We start from the raw sequence: 25950 nt of genomic DNA, 5'->3' as shown, positions 1-25950 counted from the left end.
TTTTGTCTTTCCCACTAGACTATAATCTTTATGAGAGAGGAGCTATTTGGTTATGGTCACCCTTGTATGCCCTATATATAGCATGATGGTGTCTGGCAAATAATTAATGCTGGATAAGTGTTTCTTGACAAAAAGAAAAGAAGAAGAAAGGAAGAGAGAGAGAAAGAGAGAGAGACTTTGATTTTAAAGGCAGGGCTGTAACTTACAATTGAGGGTCATAAAATCAAGGTGCTAGAATAATTTGATAGTTGATTTTCAAATGAGAAAGCTTAGCACGAAAGTGTTTAGAACAGCAATATTTACTCAGGTAACTTTTATTGGGGGCCAAGTGCTGAGCATTAAGTAATCACAAGAATTTAAACAAGCAGAGCAATGACTTGTATTCTTTAAGTCCCTTTAAATGGAATCATTACCTAACAAAGTCTCCTATTATTTATCCATATAGTAAAACAAAATGCATTAAAAAATGTGGGGATGGCCACGCACAGCAGGGTATGAGTGGCCAGATTTGTTCCAGGGAACTTCATAAAGACCGAATATCATTTTGCTGGCCTATTTAGGAGTTAAAAATATACATTATTTTGTTTGGCACATTTTCCATTCTGTGCTCTCCTGGGATCCCACTCGGCCTGTGGCTCATTTTCTTTCTTTTCTTTTTTCTTTTACTCCCCCCATAGTTCCTGATTTTTCATCCACCTGGCTGGATGGGAGAGGAAGTCACTTTGCTATTGTCAGCTGCTCCAAGCACACAGCCCTCCCAGAAGCAGAGAAGGTACATGCCCCTGAGAGAGGGCTTTCCATTCTTAGCCAAGCCCCGAGGGGCTAATCAAGTATTGTAAACACTGACTAAATAAGGTAGGTCAATTCCATCACCACCTTGGGGGGCAGGAATGGGGGCACCTCACTTGGGAAGGATATTTGCAGACTCAAGGAGATAATTGTAGTTGCTTAACTCCTGTTCCCTGCCATGTGACAGCAGAGAGCTAGAGTCTGAATAGTATTCAAACAAGTCACATTTGGGGGTGGAGGCATTTCAGTAAAAACTTCCTGTGGTACTGGGGTTTATCTACATGCCCTGCATCCAACCCCAAGACAGTGGCACTGCCCATCCCCTGTCTTAGCACCTAATAGTCCTTGCCAGGTGGAATGAAAAAGTAGGAAAAAAAAATTTTTCTCTTGAGCAAATGAGGTGTCAGTCAAAGCTCAAACATATTAAAGCAAGACCTGCTATTTTATTTTCTTAGGTTGGAGATGAACTGGTGTCAGGTTCATTGCTAAGGTGCATAATGAGCTAGCACGACTGGTTTTTTATGTTTCAGGGATATTCTTTCATCAAACGTGTTTCCCTTGTGTGTGTTTCTCTCCCCCCACCCCCACCCCCCTACTCCTGTAAAGTTGGTGTTAAGGCAACGTGGAAAGCTACGGTTCCAGGGATTGAAAGAAGGGTAGGTCTCACCATTTCTTCTTTCTTAATGAGCTAAGGTCTGTGATGTGTGGAACGGGCCCAGGCCTGAAGGGGAAAACTGACATTGAGCTGTTCATCATGACAGGCCCACACCCTCAACCCTACTCAGAGCTCTAGTTTGCCTCAAAGGGATGCTTAAAAAAAAATGAGCTGTGTGGCAGTGTGGGTGGGGGGCAGGAAGGAAAAGGAGTGTTTTAGAATTAAACAGGACTTTAAAATGTGTCACACGTTTTCATGGCAGAGAACGTGGCCTTGGAAGTCACTGGGATTATGCAGCTTCTGTGACATTAACAACCCTACTTTCTCCCCTTGAAGGGATGGGAGCCAGCCTCTGGGTCCTCCATCATTGACTCATGGGATCCTGAGAAAACACAGTCCTCATTCCCAGCTTTCACTGCAGGTAGAATCCAGGGAAACTGTCATTCAGAGACTTTCCTATGGCCTCCAGCCAATCCCATCCTCGGTTTAAAACTTCAGAGCTAAATGTTAGATCCTTGCCACAGAAAATGTAGCCCAAGGATCAGCAGCCCTGTGCTCACCTGGAAATTTGTTAGAGACACAAAGTTCTCACCCTGTCCTAGAGTGTCAGATCTAACCTTTTAACAAGAACCCTGATGATTCATGTGCCCAGTAACATGGAGAAACAATGCTAGAGCAAGCATGTCAGACTGGAGGCCTGTGGGCCTCATGGCTCGCTTCTTTGGCCTGTGTTAGCCTTTGGGTTTGACATGCTTGCTCTGTAGGGGTGTCGAACTCAATCAGAGAAGGGGCCAAAATCTAAAATCCAGCCTAAATCGCGGGCCGAATGGTTTACTGAACAGTCATAAACTGTCATTGTGATGGAAACGCAGCGGAGTGCAGTGATGACAGCGCGGTGCGGGCCACATTGCAAGGCCTGGCGGGACAGATTTGGCCCGAGGGCCTTGTGTTTGACACATGTGCTCTAGGGCAAAGCCCTCATTTTTTACATTAGGCCTGATCTGGGGAGTCAGTAGCTGGTGTCATCCAACAAATCAGAGCACACTGTTCTACGCTGCTCCCCCTCCATAGGTCACTGCTTTTCTTGAGTTGAGGGTTATTTGTACTTGTGTTCATTGATGTAGTTTCTTCCTGGGTTTTGGCAGATAGATATATTGTAGATATAGATATAGATAGAGATAGAGATAGAGATAGAGATGATATAGATAGAGATATAGGTATAGATTATATAGATATACTAGATATATAGAGATATAGAGATAGTCGAAACCGGTATGGCTCAGTGGATAGAGCATCAGCCTGCAGACTGAAGGGTCCCGGGTTTGATTCCTGTCAAGGGCATGTACCTTGGTTGCGGGCACATCCCCAGTAGGAGATGTGCAAGAGGCACTGATCGATGATTCTCTCTCGTCGATGTTTCTAACTCTCTATCCCTCTCTCTTCCTCTCTGTAAAAAATCAATAAATTGTATTAAAAAAGATATAGATGATATAGAGATAGATGATATAGATATAGATATAGATATAGATATAGATATAGATATAGATATAGAAATAGAAATAGAAATAGATATAGATATAGATATAGATATAGATATAGATATAGATATAGATATATAAATATACAATAGATAGCCCCTCATTCACATAAACATAAACTGTGTCTGGCTTCCTATTATCCCTGGCATAACTTGTGGAAAACACCTGGCACAGGGCCTGTGTCTATAGTAGGCCTCCAACAGACCCTATGCTCATATTCTTAAGATTATTAACACTAATAATTACTACTGTCATTAATTTTGTGTGTGCAGGGAAAGTAACAGGAAGTAGTGAAAGTTTTCCATGGAGGTTGGCTTAGCCACCCAATTAGCTTTTAAACCAGACCAGGAAATCAGAGGCAGGGATGGTAGGTTTATTTTTACTTGAATTTCTGCCAGAAGACAGTAGGTGGTTACTTCACAGCTCCTTGTAATCATAAAAGGATTATCTCTCCCTGATTCCCTGGCATTGGATGTGGGGTTTTCTGAGAGAGTGTCTTCTGCCCACTGTCTGCTCAAACTTTCATCAAAATTGGGAGACATTCCCATGCTGGCCTGGGACCGCTTTCTTCAATTTTTTTCCTTCCTGTTCTCTTTTACTCACTTTCTTTTTCTTCCTTCAATATTGGTTGAGCACCTCCTATATGCTAGGCTCCACAAGTCTGCTGGCAAAATACATAGTGCTTAATTCCTTCCCCTGCAAAGATCTTATTTGTACCAAGGAAAGCATATATATTCATATAGAGATATAGCTACCTATAATATTGTAGCTATAAAACAAAAAAAGTATATATTTAGTCATTCAAATTACCATATGTTTCTCATATACTGTTGGTCTTCCTCCAAACTTCCTGGCTCACAGCTCCCAAAACCCTCAGAATTTCCTGTGTGATAATGTGGTGACTTTTGGGATGGTGGCTGGGGGCCAGTAATTAGAGGGTTCAGTCCCATTCCCTGGCCTCTGAGGTGGGAAGAGAGGCTAGAGGTTGAGTTTAATCACTAGTAGCAAATTATTTAATCAGTCAAGTTTATATAATAGAACTTCCATCACAACCCAAAGAATGAGATTTAAAGAGCCTTTGAGTTGGTAAACACATGGGAATTCTGGGAGAAGGTGCTCCTGGAGAGAGCATGGGAGCTCCTCATCTGTTCTCACATACCTTGCCCTGTGTGTCACTTCCATATGGTGGTTCCTGAGTTATGTCCTTTTATAATAAACCAGTGATCTAGTAAGTAAAATGTTTGTGGGATTTTTAATTTTTTTGTGTGTGTGTTTGTTTTTTTGGAGGGGGGGGATCAAACCCAAGTTGGGGCAAATATTGTTAAGTCCTTGAGCCAGAGCCCCTGTAGGAGGAACAGGTACTTACATAGAAACATCTTCCACTCTCTTCCCTGTATCTCCATGGAAAGAGCAGAGAATGAGCTGCCTACCCCCAATCTAGACTTGGGGCTCATAGGGTCACCTATAACAGAGATTCTTTGTTGTCCCATACTTGAATACAAGAATAGCATTAAGTGAAGACAATTGAGTATGTACTTAGTTATATTTGGAAGTTAAGTCAAGAACTGCACTAGTATGTTTCTAATAAATGTCCTTACCAAGACTCCTAAATCAGAGTTCTTATTGTTCTTCCATTTCCTTACAGTTGAATTAGAATTGGGCTACCCTTTGACAACTGTGCTGGCCTATATGGGATTTCATGCCCTCTTTAGACAATTCCTCTTCTCAGACATGGGATGTAAGATCCATGGCCTGGTAAGAAGCTGCAAAGAGTGCCAAAATGCCTATCTAATGAAGAAAATGTTAAAGTTATTTACTTTAGGGTCAGACCAATTTATTTTTATTTTTTCATGTAGTCTGTGGAGATGGAGGTGGTAGGAATTGGGCACACACTATCTTTTCCCTCTGGAGGAGAGAGCAAGGGGAATCCCCTTTGGGCTGTATCAGTGATTCCACACACACATATGTGGATTGCTAGAAGTCTACTAACTAATGTCCTATATAATAAAAGGCTAAAATGCAAATCAACTGAATGGCAGATTGACATGGTCAGTGAGCTCCCAGGGGGAGCACTGCTCAGCCAGAAGCCAAACTCATAGCTGGTGAGTGCAGTGGTGGTGGCGGGAGCCTCTTCGGCTTCTGCAGCAGTGCTAAGGATGTCCAACTACCCTGTGGAAAGGGGGCCTAATCTGTCAGCCAGATATCCCCTGAGGGTTCCTGGACTGTGAGAGGGCACAGGCTGGGCTGAGGGACCCTCCCCACCTCCCCCAGCATAAATTTTGTGCACCAGGCCTCTGGTGAGATAATGTTTTACTTCAAAGGATTGAACCACTGTTACATCTTGTTCCTAAGTAAGAGAGTTTAAGTAGTAGGGCCATTTTTTCATTAGGACCTGAATGACTTCCACTCTGAGACAGAACAACCTTAGAAAGGTAATCTTTCATGTGGGAAAGGTGTGTCATAAAATAAAAGCCTTATCTGTGTAAAATAAGCAAAGGTAGAGTGAATCAGAATTAGATAGAAGCCTGAATCATAGGACTTGGGGAAGACCTTTCTGGAACTATACAGAAAAACTAACCAATACCTAATCAGATATTTCCAAGTAGAAGTCCTCTAGGGCTAGTTTAATAAATAGATATGTTTTATGTAATAAGTATAGCTTTAAAAGTGATTAGAACATTTGTATTTTAAGCAACATTAACATGACTCCTTTAATAAGAGGTGGGAAAGCAATAGCATAGCAGGTAGGCATAGCATTTTTGAAAGTAGATCAATTACTTTTCAAAATTTTATCACTGTATTTATTAGCTATCTAATCTTGGGCACTTTATTTAACCATTCAAAATGCCCATTTATCATCTTTAATGTGAGAATTATAAAATCCATCCAACTGGAGAGTGATATGTATTAAATGAGATAATGTAAGTGTCTGTTATATAGAGATATGAACAAACTCATTTTTTTGCAGACTTTTCTCCCACAGAATAAAATGTACTTCCCCTTATACACATTGGGTGGATGTAAATTTTTTTTAAATGGCATACAGTAAAATTGGATCTTTTAAAGGTATATAATTCTGTGAATGTCACCACATTTATAGATTTGTATAACCAACCACAGGACACAAAACAGTTCCTTCTCCTCCCAAAGACTCTTTGAGCCACCTCTTCGTAGACTCCCCATGCACCTAACTTGGGAAACACTGATATATCCTCAATTACTATAGATTGTGTTTTTGAGACTATCATACACATGGAATTATGTACTATATAACCTTTGAAGATTGACTTCTTTCAGTCCACATCATGCCTTTGAGATTCATCTAAGGTAGTGGTCAGCAAACTCATTAGTCAACAGAGCCAAATATCAACAGTACAACTATTGAAATTTCTTTTGAGAGCCAAATTTTTTAACTTAAACTTCTTCTAACACCACTTCTTCAAAATAGACTCGCCCAGGCCATGGTATTTTGTGGAAGAGCCACACTCAAGGGGTCAAAGAGCCACATGTGGCTCGCGAGCCACAGTTTGCTGACCATGGATCTAAGGCGTTATGTGTACCAGCAGTCTGTTCCTCTCTATTGCTGAGTGGCATTCCACTGCATGGATGCATGACATTGTGTGGGTTGACTCATTGTGGATACTTGCATTGCTTTCAAATTTGGCAATTCTGAATACATCTGCTATTAGCATTTGATGTGCAGCTTTTTGTGTAAAAACACATTTTCTTATCTCCGATTAAAATACCCAGGAACAGGATTTCTGGGTCCTGTGGTCCATGTACCTGTACTTTATACAAACTGCAAAACTATTTTCCAGCCTGTCTGAACTATTTTGTATTTTCATTAGCAATGTATGAAAGAGTTCCAGCTGCTGTGTGTGTTCACCAGCATTTGGCATTATGAGTATGTGTGTGTGTGTGTGTGTGTGTGTGTGTGTGTGTGTGTGTGTTTATAATATATTTTATTGATTCTTTACAGAGAGGAATAGAAAGCTAGAAACATTGATGAGAGAGAAACATTGACCAGCTGCCTCCTGCACATCCCCTACTGGGGATGTGCCCGCAACCGAACCTGGGACCCTCCAGTCTGCAGACCGACGCTCTATCCACTGAGCTAAACCGGTTTTGGCATGAGTGTGTTTTGTGTTAGTAATCCTAGTAGATGCTTAGAAGTATTTCCTGAGGTTTTAATTTGCATTTCCCAAATGCCTAGTAATGCTATCTTTTCCTGTGTGTGTGTGTGTGTGTGTGTGTGTGTGTGTGTGTGTGTGTATGTGTGCCCGTGCGACCATATATACAGATTCTCAGGTGCAGTGTTTACTCAAGGTTTTGCCCATTTTTAGTTGCGCTGTTTGTTTTTAGTATCAGGATTATGTTACCTATAGCTCCATTTGACAATTGACATGTCTACCCTGTTGTCTTCTAATACATGAGCACTGTATGGCTCTCCATTTATTTAGATCTCCTTTGGTTTCTTTCATCAGCATTTTACAGTGTTCAGCATAGACATACAGTACAGGTTTTGTGAGATTGATATCCCAGTGTTTTTGTTTTTAAAGCTACGGTAAGCATTGGTTTTAAAATTTCTGTTCCCAACTGTTTATTGCCGCTATGTATATAAATAGAAATGTATATAAATAGAATTGATTTTTGTGTGTTGCCTTATATCCTGTGATTTGCTAAGCTCACTTATTATTTCCAGGAGCTTTTTTGTAGATTTCTCGAGGCTTTCTACATAGCAATTCATGTCACCTGTGAACAAGGACGGTTTTATTTCTTTCCCAAGCTTATGCTGAAGTGTTCTCTGTCCACAGGTCAGTGGGCACGTCCAAGGTTTATGCCACTATGCATCCACACGAGGGGAGAGAGGAGAAGAAATTGTGCAAATAAATCCCTGCCCACATGGTAATACAACAAATTTTAGTCTTCTTTCCTAATCCTCCTGCTATTATTTACTCTTTAGTGTCCTCTGGAGACTCTCCATGTGTTCTAAGCAGGTTATTCAGCTGAATTCCATGGGAAAGACAGGGAGGTTGTGCTTGCTGGATCTTCCTTTGAACCAAAACCAGACATTATATTTGGAGTCTTCCCCAATCCCACACACCAATCCCCAGGAATTAGAGCATATTTGTATTTCTTCATTCACACTCTTTTTCTGTCTTTCCTTCTGAACTTCCTCTTCTGACCCTAACCTGTAGCAGAAGGCCAGGGTGTGAGCAAGGAACATGCCCATGGAACACAGTAAAATCAGCTGGGTATTGTACACCTGGTGCTTTAGTCTCCTTAGCCCTGGGCCCCAAGAAATTGAGTTAAATGAGACTGGACACAGGGCCAGGGAAAACTTTAACTGAGCTTATGTTCAGATTATTTCAAATTAGTCAATTAATGAGCTCCCTAAGCCACTAAAATTGTCTGGATCAATTTACAACACGGAAAATCAATGGAAGCTTTCTTTGGTTGGCCAGTGTGGTTATTGGTAAAGGGGCACCATTTGCATTTGAAAGTAAGTCTGTGCCTGTGTGGCCAGTACAGGGGATGGGTTGCAATGAGAAGCAGCAGGGGGACCCCATGAAAAGAAGCAATCAAAGAAACAGGGTGATGTGATGCTCTTGAGACTTGGTTTTTCCTGGATTCACTGGTTTCCTTGTTTTGTCTCTCCTTCGGGTAATCAAGTAGACCTTGGCTTTCTGAAAAGATCTTTCCTTTCACACATGACCTGGCTGGTGATAAGCTGATCTAGCCCCATGGAAGCTGCTTTGCAGGTTCTTGCTGATTCAGAATGAACTTTGGAGGGGAAGTTATCCCTGGTTTTAAGTAGCTCTTGTTCTTCGCCCTGCATTTTGTTTGTGTTTTTCAGTTAGGGAGTCTCACAGGGACACAATTCAGGGTTCACTGTAATCTTCCTTTCTCACATTTCAGCTACATCTGGAGGCTCTCAGCATAGGTCTGCAACATCGCCATCTGGTGGCTCCAAAGCTACATGGATGAGGAAAACAAAAAATGCTCTTTTCTCATTTTCCCCCCCAAGCCATTTCTTCTGATGCTCTCAGTTGATTTAGATGGAACGCATGGCAGAATTGCACTCCATTTGAGGCTTCTGCTCTAGCCATTTCTCTCTTCCTGCACATCCATGCCCTGAGGTGCATGAGGTCAGGAAGAAAGAAATCAGAAACATTTGCAAAGCAACAGGGTCTCTGATTAAACACACACACACACACACACACACACACACACACACACACACACACACACAAAAAAAAAACACAAAAAACCCTCTAAGAATTATGTAGAAAAAATGGTGCTACTCAGACACATCTGATCTGAGTGTAGTTGTAGTGAGTTTCCTTCACTGCTTGAGTAACTTTAGGAGTTTTTAGTCTCAGCACAGACAGAATTTTCAGACACCAGTATCTTTTTACTTTGATGGTTCTGGGTGTTTGGGGCATTGATGAAGAGTGACTTGCACACCAAGCTCTCTCCTCCTGGCCCCGCCTTCAACTCCAGACCTGCCTTAGCCCTAAAGGTGCTTGGTTGTTTCATGGGTTTACGTTTGTCCTAAATGAATCCGGGGAGACTTTCTGTTCTCTGAAATTTTTAATATTATAGCTGATAATGCCAAAGGAACACTAGCAGCTTCAGGAATGCTGATGGAAACATATGCTCACACAAAATTGGGGCTGTGTTTTCATTTCACCACTGTTGGCCTGTCCTCTCTCTTCCCCAAGTTGCTCACCTTAGTTATTCCTCTTTTATTTCTCTTGTCCAGTTTCTCTTTAATGTGCCTATAAATGTGTGTCTATTTCTGTGTGTATATGTGAATGGGGTGTATTGTGTATTATATAGGAGAGATACAGTGATGATGAAAAGATACTAAATTATTTTTTTATATTTTATTGATTTTTACAGAGAGGAAGAGAGAGGGATAGAGCATTAGAAACATCAGTGAGAGAGAATCATTAATCAGCTGCCTCTTGCACACCCCCTACTGGGGATTGCCCGCAACCAAGTACATGCCCTTGACTGGAATTGAACCTGGAACCTTTCAGTCCACAGGCTAACGCTCTATCCTCTGAGCCAAACCCACAGATACTGAATTATCTTTATGCTGGATGATCAACCTCTGCACAGGTGAATACCAAAGTAATTTATTACACATGAATCTCAAAACATTTAAGGACAAGGACTAAAGCTATTTCTTTAAAAAAAAAATTGGAAATTGCAGATTAAGCCACTCAAAAACACACATAGAAAGCCAATGATTAGTTGACACCCAAATGTCAAGTCAAATTGGGAACTTTATTATCAGACAAATTCATGAAAAAGAATAACTATCTGGATCCCTGATCATGTCACCAAAAATATTAAAGTAAAAAAAAAATATATTAAAAAAAATTGTCACAATCCAAAGTTCATGTTACAGAACTGATGTGCCAATATTTTTTTTTTTTTTATTGATTTCAGAGAAGAAGGGAAGGGGATATATAGAGAGAAACATCAACGATAAGAGAGAATCAATGGTCAATGGTTTAGAATCAGCTGCCTCTTGCACAATGTAAACTCTCTGATCAATAAAAGGGACTTTGACTCTAGCTGGTTTAGCTCAGTGGATAAAGCATCGACCCACAGACTGGAGCGTTCTGGGTTTGTTTCTGGCCAAGGGCACATACCTTGGTTGCAGGCTCAATCCCCAGCCCTGGTCAGGGCACATGCAGAATGCAACTAATCAATGTGTCTCTCCCCCTCCCCCGCCTCCATTGACCTCCTCCCAGCTTCCAAAGATTGTCTCATTAAGTTAATTAACACATTCATCTCCTCAAAAATATATGTTTTGTTGTTGTTGTTGTTTTTTGGTGAAAACATTTAAATTCTACTCTCTTAACAAATTTCAATTAGACATGCGGTGTTGACTAGGTGTTGATCCTGATAAATTTGACTAGCCATCCTGCTATACATTAGATCCATTAGATCCTCAGACTTTATTCATATTAAAACTGAAAGTTATCTGACAAATTAGAAATCATTAATTGGTTCAAACTATTGTATCTTAAACCAATATTTGTTTGGATTTAACCACTTATAACCTTTTTTTTTTTTTTTTTTTTTTTTTTTTTTTTTTGCTAACCACCACTTTCTCCATCTCAGATATTCTCTCTGAAATCAGCTTACTTCTTCCATATCAAAACCCTTAGAAATGCCTCTATGAATGGTTTGTTGGTATAATGTCTCAGTTTGGCTTATCTGAAAACACTTTTATTTCAAAATCGCTTAACATTTTTTATTGCAATATACTGTACTTGCAGAAAAGCTCAGAAATCAGAAGTGCCTAGTTTGAAGACGTTCTAATTAGTGACAACACCCATGTAAGCAGCACCTAGAGAAAGAGATAGGGCATTCCAGCACCATAGAGGCTTCTCTCCTGACCCTTCTGTTAACCTTTCACCCTATGTTAGCAACCACCCTGCATTCTAAACGCCGAGATTGGCTCTGCCTTTGTGAACTTTACAACAGAACTCTACAGCATATCATTGTTTATGTCTGACTTCTTTTGTTCAAAGATATGTTTGTGATACTCATCATGTTGTTGAAAGTAAATGTAGTTCATTTCAAGGGTGTAGAATTTCATTGCTTTTATCCATTTGGCCATCAACAGACATTGGGTTAATTTCAGCATTTGTCTATTACAACTATGAACTTCCTATGAACTTCCTTGTGTATGCCTTTTGGTATACACAGGTATGTGCTCTTTTTGTAATTCAATAGAATTGCTGGTTCATAGATATTCATATACTTTAGTAGAAACTGCTTACACTTTTGCAAAGTTCTTTTATTAATTAATATTTCTATAAGCAAGTGTATAACATTCCAGTTGTTCCACATCATTGAATTTGGAACTGTCTGCCTTTTGTATTTTATCCATTTGGGAAAATGTGTAATCACCTGATAGTTATTAATTGGCATTTCTTTGGCTAATTAAGTCCATTTTCATAATTTTATTGGCCATATGGATATACTGCTTTGGGAAATGCCTATTCAAGACATTGACCCATCTATTTTTTGAGTGTTGACAAAGAAGAATTTTTAAATATTCTACATGCAAGTCCCTTGTTGGATACTACACATATTTTTCCTGTACTTTTCACACTCTTAACAGTGTCTTTTGATAAATAAAATTTCTTAGTTTTAATGTAGTATAATATATCAATTATATCCTTTATGGTTAGTGGTTGTATGCATTAAGGAAATCTTTGTCTTACCACAATACAGTAAAAATACCCTTTTATGTTTTCTTCTGAGAGTTTTATTGTTCTATTTTTCACCTTAAGAGAGCTATGTTCCATTTTGAATTATTTTCCATATATAGCAAGAGGTAGGAGTGAAGATTCAATTTTTCATCTGGCTAGTCAATTGACTTAACACATTTTTATTTTAAATTTTTATTGTATTTCCATATAAATTTTAAAGGCAACTTGTCCATTTCCAAAAGAAGTATTCTGCTGGAATTTTTATTGGAATTTCATAAAATTTTATAGATCACTTTGATAATTCATATCTTAATTTGAGACTTTCAGTTCTTTGAAGTTGTCTTATTTATCCATTTATTAAAGTCCTCTTTAATTTCTCTCAGTAATATTTTGCAGCTTTATTGTAGAATCTGGCACATGTTTCATTAGCCTAATTTGAATCCTTATGCTATTACAAATCATATGATTTATTTTAAAATTTTGCTTACACATGTACAAAAAATCAACTTGGTTTATCTTTTTAATCCAGGTACCCTGATAAATTTATTACTAATTTTAATAATTAATCTATATGCTATTGTTTTTTTGTGGTCATTTTATATTTGAATCATTGTAGTTTTATACCTTCTTTATTATTTTCACCTTCTTTATTTAGTGCACCTGCAGGGACTAAATAGTGCTGAGTAGAACTGACAGTAGTGTGCACGCTTATTTTCTTCCCAAACTCAGGGGGTAATCTTACAATAGTCCACAAACAAAATGATATTTGCTTCTATTATTTATTTATTTTAAAATACTTTATTTTATTGTTGACAGTATTACAGATATCTCCCATTTTAATATACAATTTATTAGAATAAGGAAACATCCTTCTACTCTTAATTTGCTAAGTATTGTTTTCTAAATTATTAGTGAAGATTGGCTGTTGTCAAGTGATTTCTTTCAAGGTTTCTTCCATTTAGGTATCCAGTTGATCAGCATCATTTATGGGGAAATTATCATTTCCCCCACTGCACTGAAGTGGTATATTTAAATATATATATATATATATATATATATATATATATATATATATATATATACTTTTTTTTATTGATTTCAGAGAGGAAGGGAGAGGGAGAGAGGGAAATGTCAATGATGAGAATCACTGATCAGCTGCCTCCTGTATACCTTCCACTGGGGATCTGGCACACAGCCCAGGCATGTTCCCTAACTAGGAATCAAACTGTAATCTCCTGATTCATAGATTGACGCTAAACCACTGAACCACACTAGCTGGGCTGAAGTGGTATTTTTGCCATAAAATTAGGGTACTTTACTGTTGTGTATTTTTGTGTTTCTAGAATTTATGTCCTTTTTATTGGCATGTTCATCTATTATTTACCTAATTCCACCCTGTTTTACTTGCTGTAGCTTTATAATATTGCTGATAGCATAGATTCTCCAAATTGTTTTGTGTGTGTGTGTGTGTGTGTGTGTGTGCTTCTTTATCAAGAATGTTACAGCTATTCTCTGTCCTTTGTGTTACTATGTAACTTTTAGAAGCAATTTGACAGTTTTCACACAAACTAAATATACTTAAGATAGTGACTGCAAATTCATTGAATCTATAGATCAATTGTGCAGAATTAACATGTTCATCAATACTGAATTTTCCATTTGGTATCTCTCCATTTGTGTCTTCTTACTTGTCAAGTGATTTCAAGGCCTCTGTTCATAAAAGAGATTAGCTTTAATTCCCCTTAAGTGTTTTGTCAAGATTTGTAATCCACTCTTTTTTAAAAAGTCCTTATCAGAGAATATGTTTATTGATTTTAGAGAGAGAGAGGAAGAGAGAGAGAGGAACATCAACATATTCCCTCCCATCAGTGCCTCAGCCAGGGTTCGAACCTGCAATCTGGGTATGTTCCTGACCAGGAATTAAACCCACAACCTTTTGGTGCAGAGAACGATTCTGCAGCCAACTGAGCCACCCAGCCAGGGCGTAATCCACGCTTTTCAAAGTGAGTTATGGAATGTTCACTCTTTCCCCATTCTATGGAAGAATTTGCAATATTGGTAATGCTTCTTAAATAATTTAGGAAGAATTACCAATACAGTTGTCAAGGCCTGAGGAAGTTTGTTCTTAAATGCTTATTTTGTACCTAAATTACTCTTATCTAATATAGCAGGGATATTTAGATTTTCTACATCTTTTTTTTTAAACTGGTAAATTTTTTCCAGGGTATATTAGCCAAAACAAACTGCAATTGTGCTAAGCAGCTCTAAAACTGAGTGGCTCCCTACAGCCTTTGTTTTGGGGCTGATTTTCACACATCTGTAGGTCAGATGTGGTTCTGCTGAACTCAGCTGGGCTTGACTTCAAGTGGTAGGTCAAGTTCAGGTCAGTTCCATAGCCTTATCCAATCAACATAAGACCTCTTCTTCTTTTAGTGGGTGGAAAATTGACAAGTAACGAAACAAAACCATGCAAGCACTTATAAAACTTTTGCTCACTAATTGTTAGCTCAAATTTATTTCATTGGCCCAATCAAGGCAGAAGGCCAAGCCCAAAATTCATGTGTAGGATGCATTTATCAAGGTCAAAAGAGGTAAGGGAAAGAACAGCTATCTACCACCAAAACATTGTTCTTTTTTGACAGAAATTTTAAATGTATTACCACAAAATATTCACCATCTTTATATATATATATTTTTTTTAATTGATTTTTTACAGAGAGGAAGGGAGAGGGATAGAGAGTTAGAAACATCAATGAGAGAAAAACATCGATCAGCTGCCTCCTGCACACCCCCTACTGGGGATGTGCCCGCAACCAAGGTACATGCCCTTGATGGGAATCGTATCGTACCCGGGACCCTTCAGTCTGCAGGCTGAAGCTCTATCCACTGAGCCAAACCCGCTTCGGCAAAATATTCACCATCTTAAAATGTGTTCTTGATATCTCCTTTTTCATTTCTCATCTTGTCAATCTGTGCCTTTCTTTTCCCTTTATTTCCTTTTTTAGTCTTGTAAGAGTTCTCTCAAAATACCAACTTTTGGTTTGTTAATTTTCTCCAGGGTATGTCTTTTAAATATTTCAGTAATTTATGCATTTATTCTTTACTTTTCATGGGTTTAACTTGTTGCTCGTTTTCTAATTCCTTGACATAGATTCTTAGATTTTTTTTTTTCTATAATTTCCCCTCTAAATAAAAGTTTAGGAGATCTGGTAAGTTTTGGTATGTGGGAAATTTTATTATATTTAAGTGAAAATATTTTAATTTACTTTATTTTTTGACATCTATTTTAAAGTGTGGTGCTTAATTTCACATTGAGAAATTTCTACATACCTTATCCATTTATTTCTAGCTTAAATTTACTGTGGTCAGGCGATATTTTCTGAATGATCTAAATTCTTTGAAATTTGTTGAGACTTGTGTTATGACCCAGCAATTTGCCCAATTTGGGAGAATTTTTCCCACATTAATTTGAAAGAAATGCATATTCTAGATCAGGGGCTAGCAAAGGATAACTCACAATTATAATGATCACCTGTTTTTATAAAATAAAGTTTTATTGGAACGTAGCTATGTTCATTCATTTACATATTGTCTATGGCTGCTTTCAGCTATAATGGCAAAGCTGAATAGCTGCAGTGGAGATCATATGGCCTACAAGTCTAAAGTATTTACTGTCTTGTCCTTTAAGGAAAAGTATGCCAATATCTGTTGTTAGTTATTGGATCAACATTTTATAAATATCAACCAGATCACATTTATTATTTATGTTGCTCAGATCTTCTATATTTTTACAATGTTTTATCCTTATTTTAGCTTCTATTGAAAGAGCTGAGGTGGAGGTGAGAGGGCAGGGCGGGGCGAGGATGAGCTCCCGACTCCGCCCCGCAGGGCGGAGTTATCCCTAGCCCTCACCCAACCAATCAGGGTTAGCCGAGGCAGTGACATCACCACCAACCTGAGTAAAACCCCTGGACTGGGAGAAGTTCATGCTCTCTTCCGCCATGCTGCCGGCATGGGTGGGAGGGGCCCATGCTAGCATGGAGAAGGCTCTTTTGTTTATTGCATTGGACTCGGCTCCCTGGTGGTCCTTGGGGATCACGAAGTCTGGGCATAACAGAGGGAGCTCTCATAATGTGAAATTGCCTATTTTCTCTTTTAGTTTTACCATGCTTTGTATATTTTGAAATGATGTTATTGGGTGTATAAAGAAATAGGATTATGATATATTTCTAGTGGATTGACCCTATTATTATTAGAAAATACCTTCTTTTGTTATGCCGTCTGTTTTTTTGTTGTTGTTTGTTTGTTTTTTGTTTTTTAAGGCCCAAGTTGTCACATATTTTAAAACAAAGATTTCCTGGTGGTGTTTTAGACAGGAAGAGGGTTAGAGCTTGGTTAGGACACATTATTTTTTTATTCTTATCCTTTCAATCCTTCCATATCTTTATATTTAAGTCACATTATTTTGGTAAATCACTTGTATTTGGTTTACCCCATAGCAATCTTAGTCTTTCAATTAGATTTACTCTAATAAATTAAAATTTCATAAGATTGTTAACATAATTAGATGTATATCCACCATTTTGCTTTTTGTTTTATCTTCATTCCATGTTGCTCTTCTTTTCTTCTTATCATGCTTGAAGTTGGATGTCCCTTGACTGTGTCATACATTTTGGGTTTATTTCTCTTTCATTTCTAGAATGGTATTAGATGTCTTTTGTTTTGTTTTTTAAATCTACTTGGATGGCCTTTCAGTATTTTACTCTCTTAAAACACACGAAGCATACTTATAATCCATTATTTTCTTTTAATTGCTTTTTCTCAATTCTCTGCAGTCCTGCATCTCCTAGTCAGTCATGGCTCCTCATTTCTCATGAGCTCTGGTCTTTTTGCTTTGAGCTCCTGCTCTTTAGAACTCTATCTGTGGGAACTTTTTGAAGTCTGAGTAGAAGCTGTGCTCTTTCAGAGAGGATTTTAATTTGTTTCTAACAGGGACCCTGGGATACCACCAACCAGTGAGGGCCTCATGTTGCCCTCAAAACAGAGAGGCCGAAAAACATCAAGCTTCATTATTTGCCCTCAGGCTGAAAGCTAGCTTCAGTCCTCAGAGACCTCTCTGAATTATTCCTTTTAACTCCAATTTTGGACTTTTAGGATTTTCTTTATTGCCAACTCAAGGATACATGCAATATACAATACTTTAACCTTTTATAGTAAACTAAAAAATATATAGAATACTGCATAAAATATATAATTTAATGTGTCAACAACTTTACACATATACTTAGGTCAAGAAATAGGACTTCACCACTGTCTGCACCAGTTTTATATCAATCACAAATCTTTATTTCAAAAAGTCTTGACTTTTATAGAAATTACTTCCTTCTATTTCTGTGTAAGTTAATAGACATTTAATCATGCCTATTTTTTATTTCATTTGTCTCTGAAGTCCTTTCTAATTACAGGACTTCATAATTCTCTCCACCACACTTGCTTTTCCTTACAATTTTGTTTACTACTGAAAACAAAAATCTACAGAATGGATTTCGCTGATTACCCTCTCACGGTGACTCTCAGCATGCTCCTCTGTGCTCTGGGTCTCCTGCAGGTTATTAGCAGGATCCAGAGGTCGCGTCAGGTGCAGGTTCATCTCTTCGGCAGGTGTTTAGGTGGCTCTGTGTCCTATCATCCAGTGCCACTTAGTGTCTGGTTATCTTTCTTTTCTTTTCTTTTTTTAATGTAGTTTTATTGATTTCAGAGAAGAAGGGAGAAACATCAATGATGAGAGAGAATCATTGATCAGCTGCTTCCTGCACACCCCACACTGGGGATCAAGCCCACAACCCGGGCATGTGTCGCGACCAGAATCAAACCATGACCTCCTGGTTCATAGATGGACATTCAACCCCTAAGCCATGCCAGCCAGCTGGTCATCTTTGTTAATGTGATATTAGCATCTGTGTCTCCTCAGTGCATTAATCTGGTCATTAATTGGGGGTGTCAATGATGATATTCTTATTTTACCATGTCTTTTGCATTTATTACTTGGAAATTTTTGTGAAGAAATACTTTTCATCAACTAGTGAAAAGCTGGTTATCTAGTGATACAGTTTGCATTAGAAAGGCAAAATAATGATTAATTTGTTTATATGTCAGTTTTCACTGTAGTAAATTGATTTCTCATTCGCCCGGAGGTGATGGATTAATTTGCATGTGTGTATATAAATAATTTTATACTTATTACATTTTATATATATGTTTATATAATGTGAAGTGTAAATATACACACACTAGTGTGCATATAAACTGAAACTCATAGATTTAAATAGATTTGATACATTTAAATCCATTAAAAATATTATCCCTCATTAAGCAAAAATCTTTCCATCTTTGGCCATGGAGAGCCTCTTCAAGTTGCCTCCAAGGCCCTGTCAACAGGACCCCAGATATTCCAGGTTCATTTTGTACATTTCCTGCCCCAGACTGAGCATCAGCTATTTCTCCCCCAAAAGTCCTGCTTTCTTTTAGTGGGAAATCATAGTCTAAACTACAATTGGAACAATACAAGTGCTCACATTATTTGGTTGTTCATTTCTATAAGCCTTCAGAAAATATTTAATATACATTTTACCCAGAATTTATTTTCCTGCAGTGAAGTTTTTCGGGTTAGTCTGACTTATCACAAGAAAATGAAGTCTATTGCCACTGTTTAACTTAGAGTGTCATACTATATTTCTGCAGCATGGATAGTTATCTGAAGCTTAATACGCATGGCTGAATCAATTTTTAAGGTCAGTTTTCTATTTGTGAACATTTAGGGTTCCCCCTCCCAAAATAGTAGATTTGTGTAAGCAAATACTTCCTGTGACTAACTCCTTGTATAAAATCAGAATAAATTCTTTAGTTAAACTTTCTCAGGTGGAATTGCAAGTACGGTACTAATTTTCTGATTACAGTATTTTAATGGCTGTGAAATAGACTTCAAGCCCATTTCTGTCTTTTTTCCTCTATGATTTTACTCAAGGCTGGAGAGTAGAGAGGACACTGACCATACTTTTCATTGTAAATTAATATATTGGCAGTCTAGCTTATCAGTATGATGCCGGGTGCTGTCTGAGGAGGCTAAGGGAGGCATCAGCTCAATACAGGGTCCAGATTCTTGTCAGAGCTCAAGAAAGGATTCGAAAGTGTGACAGAAAGACTGAACAAAGCATAGTTAATTTATTAAAGAGCTAGAATGCACTTGGGAAGTGAGAGAGGTTGACTTTGGGGAAGGGGACACCCCCATAGGGTTTGGGTATGTTTTTATTAAATGTGGGCACGAGATCCCCTTTTGGGCTAGGTTGGTCCTGGGTTTCTGACATGAGGGTAACTGCCTACTTGGCTTGTTCTTTTCCCTCCTCTCTATATAGCAATTCCTTTTTTGGTCCTCCTGAAATTCCCATGAAGATTGGGGGCTAGCAGAGTCCCAAAACTGTAATGCACATTTATTATAAAGGTATTATAATGACCCAATTAGTCACTCTTAGGTCAGTATGTCTATTGAGTCTGGTTGAGACCAGTTTTGTTTTTTTTTATTACAGGAAAGTGGGGAAGAGGATGCAGGGGAACAGGTTTGAAAGTGAAGGTCATGGCTGCCATGTCCCAGCCAAGATGGAAAAGGGGAGGAGAGGAGCTTGATGCCCTTGCTCCCTAGTCTCACTTTCCTGCCTCAAATATGCCCAACAGGCACTTGCTCGGTATATTAGCTGCCCTAGGACCTGATCAGCACTGAGCAAACTGATCAAACTCAGGTTCAATTCTTGAACCTGAGACCAAGGAGCAAGCCTGGGATCTGCATTGATCCCAGAACATGAGGATCATCCTGAGCAACCAGACAGCACCCAAGACATGGGCTGCACTCAGCTGGGCCTAGATCAAGGGATAAATGGGCTGCAATAGCCCCTTCAGTGTAGAGGCTAGATACAGTTACTGAGACCAAAACTACACGTTCCCTCTTCATCTGCTGCCTGATCCACTTCCAAGGACAGCCTAGACTCCAGACATTACCCGTCACCCCCCACTCCACCATTTGTAACCTTTGCTCAGTGATCCAGGAAGTGTGATGGGAACACAAATTTCAAGGACTTAGTTGCTCCACCATTAAGAATTCATATTTTTGCCATTAGCTCAGGCAGCAGTTTGTGCAAGGCAGTGTGTGCAAGGGTGTGTATGCAGGGTATGTGTACAGTATGTGTGTGCATGCAAGTGTGTGTGTGCAGGGTATGTGTCCAAGGGTGTTTGTGCAGGCTGGAGTGAGACTCTCTTTGTCCTTGGTGTGCAGCCTGGACCTGACGTTCAGAAAATGGGGGGGGGGGGGGGGGGCACATAGACTGCTCTGAGGCCATTTCACAGGGCTGGCGGCTGAAAGGAGGGGTCAGACATTAACACAGCTGGCAACCCACAGTGTTAAATTGTCCGTAAAAGCGGTTGTTAAAGCCAGAAAAATAAAATGCAGTCCTTCTGCAGACACTCCATGCGCTGCTTATTCAGGAATTTCACAAAAGCTGAGGCCGGTAATGAGGCCTCTGGCACTCCTCCGTGTCCCACTCACTGTGACCTGCAGCCACGTGATGCCTGTACATTGAGGCCTAATTGATGAGGTTTTGATGCTTAAGGGGCGCTCTGATTGCAGTTTCAAGGAACTGCTGCCAGTTAAGACCCCAACGTGAGGGGGATTTTTTACACTCCGTTCCCAGAGCTCAGCTAATGGCTGTTATGAAATGAAAACTAATTTAGGGAGAAATGGAAAAGGGGAGGGGAGAGCATGCCTCCAGGCCAAATTCTGTAATCTGATAGTCCCTTCCCTGGAGGAGAAGGGACATAATGCCCTGGAATACCTTTTGTTCATTCATCTCCCAAAGACTACTCAGCCCTCACAATTCAGCCTGTGGGTGTGGCGTGGTGTCTGGTTCTGGAAGGTTACTTTCATGGGAAAAGAAAATGCCTTAAAAATGAGGTGCTGTAGTCACATCCCCATTCACTGTGAAATGCTTCCCTGGAGGTTGGAATGTGGATGGGCCAGTTCAGATCCTGGCTCAGGCAATGAATAGCTCCAGGCAAGGCTCTTTCTTCTCTAAGCCTTGTTTTCACCTTCAGTGAATTGGAGGCTTGCTGCATTATCACAAAGATGAGAGAAATAATAAAGGCACACAATGGAGAGTTCACACCCTCACCTTCACCTCTTCATGACTGCTTCCTTTTAGCTGCAACTGATGGCAAATAATCTGGTGGTTCTGTCTGAACTAGAGACCTGGTACACGAAATTCATGCACTCAGCAAGGAGGGTGTCCCCCAGCCTGGCCTGTGCCCTCTAACAGTGCAGGAGCCCCATGATCAATTAATTGCCCCGCCTGCCCACCCAGGACTCCTCAATGGATTGCCCCAAAGAGGTAAGCCAGAGCCATGGTAACCCCAGGCCTCATAGCATGAGGATGTGACAACCATATAGACTTCTACCTAATAAAAGAGTAACATGCTAATTGACCATACCTTTGTGATGCCCACCAGCCAATCAGGAGTAAGTATGCAAATTAACTCAACAAAGATGGTGGGTTAATTTGTATACACAGGCTCTGAGTGGTTGGGGGTGGGGCAGTATGCAGGCGTTTAATACCACCCCAGCCACTCTGGGCCTTTGGCAGTGTGGGAAGGCAGAAAGGCAGCTCCAGTCAGAGGGCAGGTGCTGCTGGCAGCCAGGGGAAGGGAAGGCCTATTCTTGCACGAATCTTCATGCATCGGGCCTCTAGTTTATTAGTAGAATAACAACATCAACCACCCAGACAAAGGACTTCCATGCTTTCCATATGCCAGGCATCCTGCAGAACATGGATCATCATGTCACCCTCAGCTTCTGAGACACATAGCGGGGTAGTGAGTGCTCCTCTCCTTAGGCACCTCCTTTCTACCGTTTTCTCCCTCCCATGCTTGTCCCTTGGTTTCTTTACAGGTAGTACAGTGTTTGAGCTTGCTCTAATCCTGGATTCTAGCTGCTGGGTGAATTGTGGGGTGAGTGCTCCTGCTTATCTGGGGCAGGAGGCACAGGGCTTCAGATGTCTGGGTATAAATGCAGGTGAGTCAAGAAGCTGGGAAGGGCTGAGAGGACAAGGTGTACACGTAAGAAGATCCAGGTCTGAGATTAAAGAGTTGATAATATGCAACCCTCAAGATGGCTCAAAAAGAATTTGAGCCTGGAAACATTCCAGCACCAACCTTATTCAGGGCACAAGAGTATATATGGCACAGGTATCTTCCTTACTTTTCCAAAGTTCACATTACACCCCTTCTCTTTTACAAAAGACTCACTAATGTGTTCATTAACCTAAAGAAATTGAAAGAGGATTTTCACTTTTACATACACACACACACACACACACACACACACACACACACTTATAGCAAAAAGTGAAAAGGGGTTCAGCATTTGTTTTGCAGCAGAAGTGCCTCTTACCATCAGCAGTCCTTCCCACATAGCACTTCAGCATCCAGCTGCCAAAGCTTTGAGCTATGTCTGTGAACATATGTGCTTGATCTCAGTTCATTTTGCATATCCGTTAGCAAGATATGTCCTAATGTTGCCCGTGAAAATGGGGTCCTTTTATAGAGTCTCAAGAACAGCATGTCTGGGTTCCCACGCATGGGACGATGGGCTATGGTGATGAGATATATTGGGGTAAAAATGGAAGGCTGACCCCAGGTTCCTGGTGTCTCGCTCTGTCTGTCTCACTTAGAAAAATTCCAGCCTTATCTTCATCAGGCCTAAAATAGGACTGGTGTCCAGAAATTCTGTGCCATACCAAAGCTTAGTCCAACTCATCTCCTGTCCTTAGTCTCTGTTCCTGGCTGCACTTTGGCTGGCATTGTGTTGTTGTACCCAGGCTTGTGTTTGGAGCCTGAGCTTGGAGTCCCACTGCTGTGAGGCCATAGGACTGCCAGGCCCACGGGGCTGCTATGAAGAGACACACTTTCTATGTGGCCAGGAATAGAGAACAAGAGTTCACCTTTGTTAGACTGATGGTGTTGTCTCAAGCTTGGGAATGATGCGCTTTCAAACTAACCAGTTAATTTCTTGATCCTTCCTTCATCAGCTAGTGTGGGGCCCTCTTCCTACATCTTCTGGGGTTCTGAGTTCTTTATGCAATTTGAATATTTTACTCAGGCTAGGCTCTGCCTTTTATGATGCCATCTTGGCTCCTACTGTACATGCCTCACAATACCATCCTCTGCACCATCTTTTTCTTTTTTTCTCTTCAAAATCTTCACATGAGGATATGTTTTTATTGATTCTAGAGTGAGAAGATGGTAGAGGTAGAGAGAGAAAAAGAAACATTGATGTGAGAAACATTGATCGGTTGCATCCATTACATGTCCAGATAGGGGATCTAACCCACAACCTCTGCCCTGAGTAGGAACTGAACCCAGAGCACTTAGGTGCACAGGTAGACACTCTAACCAACTGAGCCACACCAGTGATGGCCCATGTACCATCTTGGTTTCTACTGGGCATGTGCCCAGTAGAGGAATTTCTCCTTTATTGTTCATTCCCTCACACACACACACCCCCCCCCCTACTCCGGATGAGTGGACTGGTTGTACTTTGGGGAGATTAGAAAGCTGGTCTACGCTTTCTACATGAGGGAGGGAGGGGTGTTACTCCCTTTGGTGGGACAATGCTACAGTCCTTGGGGTGTCTATGAATGTTACAAGTTTCTAGTAAAGCATGCTTATCTGATTCAGCACCCTAGTTTCTTAGACTTAATAATGTCTGATTCCCTTTCCTCCCTTCTCTTTATTAATATCTAGCTACCTACACTAACACTAAGGTCATTGCTTCTTCCTTTTACTGCCTTTTGGCTTATGAAAGGTTTCTAGGAACTTAGAACTTTAGGATAGCAGGGAACCTCTATTTTTTAGCCTGAGCCTGTGAGGATCTGACAAATGGAGACTCCCTCCCCTGGGGGATATGGCTGTTCTTCTCTGTGTTTTTATTTTGGTTTTGTTTTGGAAAAAAATTCTATTCACTGTACGCCTGGGATGTGGGTTTCAGTCATCTGTCCTTTAGGCCAGTGGTTTTCAACCAGTGTGCTGCAAGAATGTTTAAAACATGCGATACCTGCCCATTCAGTCAGAGACACTGATGTCTTTGGCTTTCTATGGTCAAATAAAAAAATAACAACAACCAACACAATAATAGTTGTCCACTGGGGGAAAAAATCAAAATTATACCAACTTTTTTTTTTTTTCTGGTCAGGTCAGCAAAAAATATATCTTTTGGTGTTCCATGTCATTTTAATTAATGTGTGCCATGGGATAGGAAATGTTGAAAATCACTGTTCTAGGCTGAACCTTTCTAGCAGACTGCATATAGCCGATGTGAAGTCACGCAGGTCCAACTGCACAGCACACTCCTGTTCACACCTCCAGCCTTAAAAATTTTTTTTTTATTAAGTAGCCAATAGTCACTTTCTCATTTATCAGCTCATATGCACTCTAGTGCCAGCTGGATGCTATCCCTAAAACTGCTATGGCCTTAGCTTGCCAAGGCCTGAATGACCAATGGCTTGTTAATTGCTAGATCTCGGGATTGCTTTTCCATTTTTATTTGATATGGCCTTGCTGCAGCATGGGTGAATACTAAAAGGACATTTTCTCCCTTGCTTTCTTTTTTGACAAAACTTTTGCTAATTTCCTTCCCTTGTATTCTATCTTCTCCATTCACTTGCTTGAATATCCCCACAGTTACAACCCTTTGATTTCATGAGGACTTGCAATCCAGTTACCAGGCTTGTGTATCTATATTTGTACTTCCTTGCCTGGACCTTTAATTTCATCTTTGCTTTCCTTTTTTTCTTCTTTCTTTCTCTTTCTTTTTTCTTTCTTTCTTTCTTCCTTCCTTTCTTTCTTTCTTTCTTTCTTTCTTTCTTTCTTTCTTTCTTTCTTTCTTTCTTTCTTTCTTTCTTTCTTTCTGCTGCACACTGTGTGAGAGTTCTCCAATGCTATTTTCTATATTTCTTCCTACTTTTACCTTTCTGTTATATTATTTTAAAAATAATTTCCAGGGCCTCTGTTTGCAGCTCCCAATGTTTCTTTTCTTGGCATCCTGTTTCTGTTTCATGGCTGCAATTTTTTCTTATTTGAAAGTGGAGAAATAAGAAAACTTTTTAATCCCTACATGACCTCTGTTTTTTTTCTTTCTTTTCTTTTCCTTTTTCTGGACTGTACTTATTTATGCCTGTTTTGGTTTTTCTATTTCAGTGGTCAGCAAACTCATTAGTCAACAGAGCCAAATATCAACAGTACAGCGATTGACATTTCTTTTGAGAGCCAAATTTTTTAAACTTAAACTTCTTCTAACACCACTTCTTCAAAATAGACTCACCCAGGCTGTGGTATTTTGTGCAAGAGCCATACGCAAGGGGCCAAAGAGCCTCATGTGGCTCACAAGCAGCAGTTTGCTGACCACTGTTCTATTTTACATTATACACTATCCTCAACTGTTTGGGAGCCTTGTTTCCACAGCCCTTATTTCAGAGTCATCCTTACCAAGCTCATTTGAAACTCGGAGTGCATGGCTTGTGGACTGGGAGGGATCTGGCTGGGCCAGTGAGTGAGGAAACTGCTCATGTTGATTTACTTGGGTCTTTCCTGAGAAGATTCTACTAATCTCTTGCTTAGTGGGTGGAGAGCT

This window comes from Pipistrellus kuhlii, unplaced genomic scaffold, assembly GCF_014108245.1.
Source record: "Pipistrellus kuhlii isolate mPipKuh1 unplaced genomic scaffold, mPipKuh1.p scaffold_m20_p_20, whole genome shotgun sequence".
In the NCBI taxonomy this organism is placed as follows: domain Eukaryota; kingdom Metazoa; phylum Chordata; class Mammalia; order Chiroptera; family Vespertilionidae; genus Pipistrellus; species Pipistrellus kuhlii.
This window is presented reverse-complemented; position numbering follows the sequence as displayed.